This window comes from Triticum urartu, chromosome 2A, assembly GCF_056163025.1.
Source record: "Triticum urartu cultivar PI428250 chromosome 2A, HENAU_Tu73, whole genome shotgun sequence".
NCBI lineage: Eukaryota > Viridiplantae > Streptophyta > Magnoliopsida > Poales > Poaceae > Triticum > Triticum urartu.
In genome coordinates this window covers 84,678,666-84,686,076 of record NC_141874.1, presented here as the reverse complement: position 1 = coordinate 84,686,076, position 7,411 = coordinate 84,678,666, and positions in this window count along the sequence as shown.

Below are 7,411 nucleotides of genomic sequence, written 5' to 3'. Positions count from 1 at the left end.
CACGGCTAGCAAAATCTACGAGAGAAGCACGGCTTGGAAGTTAATCAAGAGACCCAATAAAAACTCTACAATAACTTGTTTGAAATGAGACTGTGTGCGGGGAAGAAGCATGAACCTTAGAAGTAGGCGGACGGATAAGGCAGATGGCTTGTGATGGGAAGCTTAGGGCAAGCACCCACGACCAGCAATCTACGAGAGAAGTATGGCTTAGAAATTAATCGATTGTGTGCGGGTCAGAAGCACGAACCCTAGAAGCAGGAGACGGAGAAGAAGCACGAACCCTAGAAGCAGGCGACGGAGAAGGCAAATGAGTTGTGTTGTGGCTGAGGGAGTCGGAGCTTACTGAAATATAAAGGAGACGGGAGAGAGCAAGAGTAGTAATGAGTGCTTCTTGTTTTATTTTTTATTCTGCGAAATGGAATGAATGCTGGTTGTAGATGGTGTGCGTGTATTCCGAGGTGTTATGGGGACACGAGATGTTTGACTCGTCCAGCTGCCTCCCATTATAGTTGTCCAGCTGTGTTGCGTCCGAGCGGAGTCTTTTACGTGCCTATCCCACCTCACATACTTTTTGAGAGGCACCAATATACATGCTAAAAAGCATACTCGTGCTTCTGTGTTTTTTTAATCACATGTTTAATCAGATATGGTTGGGTGTTTCTTTAGGAGAGGACTGGTGTTGATGTTATTAGATGCATAGTCTTTGTAACAGGAGAGGCATGGTCGATATGTCGGGGGATGCAAATTGACGGGAGGCATGATGGTTGCTAATGAGAGGCACATTTGCATCTGAAATCGAGTCACGGTTCGTGACTTTGGTATTGCATTTTTTTTCCAGGCAGTTGTTGACCCAGGGGAGTCACTGTTTTTATGTATGCTAGCTTCAGGCGAGAATATGTATGATAGTCCACGGTTATATGTATGTCAGAAGCATGGACGTGCTTTTGTTTTGTCAATCTTTCAGGTGGTACGCAGACATGGTGCGTGGATGTTAGTGAGGTTTGTCTTTAACCAAAGTGGATGCACGTGTGTGGCTTTTCTTCTGGCGAACCGTGCTTCTATTTTTGTTCGCTCCCAGTGTAGTATTTGTACGACAGGGTCATCTCGTTTGCCTCTTCGCATTGTTCTCTCGGTCAAAAGATGTGCTGGTGACCGATGGGATGGCTATTTATTGTTAGTATTTATTGTGCCAGATAGCGTGCTAGAGTTAACCTAGAGGCTCCTCGGTTACAGCGTGGCAGTCGTGACTTTTGAAGTGCATGGTTTCACGAGCTGCAGAAGCACAATCGTCCATTCACCGTTTCCTTAGCAATTAAATGGGCACATGGTAACTGAGTCGTCTCTCCCCAAAGGTTAAGTAGTGGTGTATTCCTGGAGGTTATCGTGTCTTATTCCCTCCAAAGAAGTGCAGGTAGCTCCCGTCATCCTCGCCTCGTACGAGAAGCATAGTCAAACTCCATTGTCATCTCAGCCTCGGTTCCATGGACGACTTCAGGAACACTACTGAGCGTCTCTTTATAGATCCTGATGGTAATACCAAGCTCGATGTGTTGTACACCAATGAGCCCCACAAGGTGGAGGAGATTCTTACTCTCTATGAGGAATGGCTGCGTGAGGACAGGTACAAGTTTGTTGGTCTTGATCTGGAGTACACACGAGAGGATTATTTTGATCGTAGTAGAAAAGTTGCCCTTATGCAACTGGCAATGCGCAAGCATGTTCTTGTTTATCAGTTGTGCAAGGCCAGGACAGAGTGCGCTGCTCTAAAGGATTTCCTTCAGAACAAAGGTATAATTTTCGCTAGTGTCGACGTCAGGAACGATAGGGATGTTCTCGCAAACAGTTACCTCAAAATCCCAAGAGAGTGTCACATCGACCTTCAAGAGGAGCTCATGATCAAAGGAGGCAATCTAAGGGATTCAATGACAGATTTGGCAGGCGTCATAAACAAATCTTACTTGAGTATGAAGTCGTCTTTTCCACAAGGTCTGCATGACTACTGGGAATGGAAGCCGCTTTTCCTTGAACACCTGAAATATGCGGCAATTGTAAGTGAAAATTTCGTCTTTATATTTTTGTTTTATTGCAACAATAGTACTTTTTCCCCTTTACGTATATCTTCATTCTCATCCGCTTTTTATTTTAGGATGGGTATGTCAGCTATGAGCTCTACCTTCGAGTTCTGTCTATGAAGGACATGATGCATCCTTGTTGTCTTCCCGACCCCGGACGCCGTTGATGCTTTTGAGCAGAACTCCAATTGAGTAGAATGGTCCCGGTGGTCTGAGCAGAATGGACTCCTGGAAGACTTTCATTTCTTTTTTTGTATAATTAATGAGTACTTTTAGTTCAATCCTATGGAGTACCGTCTCATGTTATGTGAATATAATTTCTTATGTTTTTTCATGTTACAAGTTCATTGTTGACGTTTGCGCGAGTTTATGTATATTTAGAGAACCAGTTGAAGTGGTGCATATGTATTGTTTGGGAGAAGCGCGTTTTGTGTTTGGCTTTTATTCAGTGCCGTTTGATTGTGTTTGTATTGTTGTCTTCTACACGTTCGCACAAGAGAGGAACGTCTGCTAACGTACGAGGCAACATTTTAGTTTTGTGTCTTTGTGTGCTTTAGGACCGTGCCTCGAGAATCCGTTCATCTGTGTATGTTCAGGCTTCACTTCCGTGGCTTCTTTCCGTCTATGCATGTACATCCGTGAGACATGCCATGTCTGTAACGTGCTGGTTTCACACGACAGTTCCTCTTGACACTACACATCCTTGCCTTTGCCACCACTCTTTTGTGCGTCCAGGTTGTTTGTACCCGTGCTTTGATAACTATGAGAAGCCGCATTTCCATGCCTGTATACGCTGTAATTAGGTGTCTCCTGTACGTGCATTTGTGTGTCTCAGGCGTCATGCTGGCTGTGACTCTATGTGCCTCTGGTGCCAGACGCCCGTCCGTGAGGGGACGCATATGTATTGTTTGGGAGAAGCGTGTTTTTTGTTTGGCTTATATTCACCGCTGTTTGTTTGTGTTTGTATTGTTGCTTTTACACATTCGCACAAGAGACGCATGTCTGGTAACGTACGAGGCAACATTTTTCAGTTTCCTATCTTTGTGTTCTTCGGGACCGTGCCTCTAGAAGCCCGCATCCGTGTCTGTGGAGGCTGCACTTCCGTGGCTTCTTTTGCGCTATTCATGTATCTCACGTGACACACGCGATGTCTCTATGTGGTGGTGTCACACGGCAGTTTCTCTTCAGACTACACAACTGTGCCTCTGTCACCACTCTTTTGTGCATTCAGGTGGTTTGTACCCGTGCCTCGAGAACGCCAATTCGAAAGCCGTACCTGTGCGACAAAAGTCGCAATTCCGTGCCTGTATACGCTGCAGTTCTGTGCGTCCTGTACCTACATTCGCTTGTCTCAGGAGACACGCTGGCTGTGACTCTACGTGCCTGTGGTGCCAGATGCCTGTCCGTGAGGGGATGCGGTGGCTGTGACTCGTCGTGCCCGTGCTTCTACACGCCCGTGCCTCTAGTCACTTTAAAACTGTGGCTCTTTCACTTCTACCGTTGATTCGCTGCTTGTATTTGATGTATCCTCATGTGATACACTTCACGTGTCTATGTGTCTGCGGTGTCACATGGCTGTCCCTCTTGAGAGTTTGCAACCGTGCCTCTCGAACAGAGTGTTCTTACCGATGCCTCTGCCACCTCTCTTTTTTGCATCCAGATGATTTGTATGCAGAGGATTTGTATCTGTGCCTCGATAATGCCAATTCAAAAACCATGCTTGTGCATCGGAGAAGCTACAATTCCATGTCTATACGCAGAGGGTGTCTAGCCGTGGCTCGAGAACGTTAATTGCAAGGCCGTATTCGTGCCTTGCCAAGCCGAAGCACGTGCATGTAGAGGCTTCGTTTCCGTGCCTTTGTTGCCTGCATTCACGTGTTTACGACGAGTTGCTGCCTGTATCTCTACGTGCCTGTGGTGATACCCGTGCCTGTGGAATAGACACGTATGTGCGTCGTGTGCCTGCATACCCGTGCCTGATAGACACGTATGTGCGTGTTGTGCCTGCATACCCGGGCCTCACCTGAAACCAGCCTTGACTATCGAGGGACAAATGTTGTGAATCTAGCAAGATGAGGCACATATGAGTTTTGGCCTTCGGATCTAAGGCGTACGACTGGCTGTTTGTTTGCTTCATTGGATTCTTCCATTGGTGGTCTTTTTTTAAAGGAGGAATTGATGACCGATGTGCCGGCTGTTCTATGTGACTATTCAGTGTGTCAGTTACCGTAAAATAAAGTTAGAGACTCCTCGATTTCTCCACGGCATCAAATATTTGTGCACAGCCGTGACTTTATGAAGTGCATGGTTTTATGAGCTTCGGAAGCACAACCGTCTATTCGCTGTTCCTAGTTCACACGTTAATGCGCATTGTAACTCAAAGGTCCCTCGCCAAGGTTAAATACTGGCCGTGTTTGTGAGGTTTTCACGTCATATTGTAGCCACAGAACATCAGTCAGTTCCCAGCCTCCTCACCACTCCCCAACCTTGTCGCAGGGTCTTAGGAATCTCCATTGGCACCTTGCTGCTCGTTGCCATGGATGACTTTTTGAACACCACCGAGTACCATTCTATAGTTGCCGATGGTAACACAAAGCTCGATGTGTGGTACACCAACGAGCCTGGTAAGGTGGAGGAGATCATTCGCTTGTACGAGGACTGGTTGCGCGGGGAGAAGCACAAGTTTGTTGGTCTCGGCATGGAGTTCACGCGAAAGGATTGTTACGGGCGTAGAAAAGTCGTTGTCATGCAACTGGCTATGCGGAATCATGTTTTGCTCTATCACTTCTGCAGGGCCAGGACGGAGTGCCCTGCCTTGAAGGATTTCCTTGAGAATAGAGGTATAACTTTCTCTAGTGTGGGCATCAGGAATATTAGAGATGCTCTTTTTCAAGATTTCATCAGAATTCCAGAAGGGTACCATATCGACATCCAAGAGAAGTTTATGATCAAAGGCGGCAAAGAAAGGGACTCCATGGAGGACTTAGCAGGAGCCATCATTGACGAATCTTATTCGAAGCTGGAGTCATCTTTTCCAGAACTTCTTCGTCACTACTGGGATTGGAAGCCACTTAGATTTGATCACCTGAAATATGGAGCTACTGTAAGTGAAGATTTCATTTTCGTTAGTTTCTGCCTTTGTTGCTAGAACAATACTTGTTTTTTTGTATATTCATGTTTTAATTTGATTTTCCTTTAGGAAGGGTATGTGAGCTATGAGCTATACCGCCGGTTTCTGTCGATGAGGGACATCCTACATCGTCGCTGTCTTCCTGATCTCAGATGGCGAGGACGTTTCTGAGGAGTAGTCCAGGTGGAAGTGCTGGCAAGATGGATTGTGTGATGAATTGGTTATTTGATAGTTATTGTATGGGGTAGTATTACATAGACTGATGCATTTGTAATTGTCGTTGTTTTATTTTGAACCGGATGGAGTTGACTAGTTTGGAAATTTAAGTTTATTTTCGTTCCATTATGTTTTCCTTGATTGGGTGCCTTCAAGAATATTTTCCTCTATGATTTGTTGCTACGGGTTGGTATAAGATGAGATGTATTAAGAGGAGCACTCAGATGTGCACTTTCGTGATTCTAGGCAGCGCACAGTCGTTTGTTCAGGGAGGCATTGTTTTTGTTTTAGGCAAGGCACGCTCTGGTCTTATTAGTTTGCCAGCTTCTTCACTGACAGGTAGGGGCTTTACTTTTCCTTTGTGTTTGTACTGTGTTTGGCACGGTTGTTTTTGAAATGGTTTTATGCAGAGCTTGAGTGTGTTTAAGATTCTTCAGATTTTCTCACTTTGCTGTCTGTTTCAATATATGTTGTCTGTTTTAGTATATGTTCTCTGTTTTAGGCACGGTAATCCAGTGTGATACTTGCTGTGGGAGTATTGTGTTATCGACGGTTGCATTTCTGTCTTTCTATTACTGTGGTGGTACTTTGATTTTGAAAGGCATGACCGTGAAGGCATAGGATGCATTGTCGTATGTTTGGTAGAGGCGTTATCCTTCCTTTCAGTATTAAATTCGGAGAGGCACTGCGTTATGTTAGTATGAGTCACTGTCATGGTTGTATGTTCTGTAATATTTCTAGTTAGTCTGCTAGTGAAGTCACGTCTGTTTAGTTAGTGGAGGCATGTGCTATGTTATGTTGAGTCAGAGTTCTGTCTGTTGTTCACAAATGCTTTCTCTTACACGTTCGCTCGGAGAGGCACGTCTATGATGTTACTTAAAGGCATGGTCGTGCCTTTCTTTCGAAACGTTTGCTTTCACTTATTTGCTGAGAGAGACTCGTCGTTGAAACTTGTGAGGTCACGGACCTTTTACAGTTGAAGTCACGGTCGTTCTTCTGTTTTGGTATTTTTTTCAGTTTAGTCGTCTATCACAGAGGATGGTTCTTCTTTCGTTAACTTGAGCCACGGTCGTGCTTCCATGACTCATTTGGCTTGGAGAGGGACCGGTGTTAAGCTTCCGAGAGGGGACGGTCCTGTGTTAACTGGTGGCGCACTTGTGTGTGTCAGCTTAGTTGTCCGTGGTTAGAGAGGCATGTTCTACGTGGATAAGAGGCACGACAGTGCAGTCATTTAGCTCCTTCGTCAGATGCTTACGAATTGATAGTGTTTTTCCTCTGTGTTTCAATTGTTTCTTTTATTATGTCTTATTGAAGTGAGTGGTGTTCTAGTGCAAGGAAGTGATGTGTTGAATATCATGTTTAGAACTTTTGGAAAAAATATGATTCTTATTTGTAAATGTTTGCTGTTAAGGAATTTAAGACTTGACCATTTGAACGCACAGCTGTGTTTAACGGGATCCATAGCAGATATCTTGGACGGACACAAAAATAGGTGAAATATTGTTGTGATTACATATGAGTCGATATGGCTGGCTGAAACAATGTTCGGATGGCTCCAGCTAAATTAAGGAAAATTTAAGCAGTAGTCATCTTCTTCCAACTCTTCTTCTTTCGCGCCGGATATTGTACTTGTCGAGGACGATGCTCAGTGCCTCAAATACATGGCCTGTGTTGTGGTTGGATGTTATCATTTTGTAAGTTAGTTGTTCTCTCATCGGTTTCACATGGATCTGCAAACACATAACCGTGCAAATTAATAAAATTTATTGCAAAACTAATTGTTCAGCTGGCTTGGATGAACGTATGTTGATGTGTTGTCAATGAGAGTGAACTTACATTATTGATAAAAAATGAATTATTATTCATATTAATGAGCGACATCAAATGCATGCTGTAAATAGCACTGTCATCCCTGAAAATTGAGAGCATTAATGTCTGTGATTAGAAGGTGAACAATAGGTATGGGATGTGTAGTGGAACAAAAAGATGCATG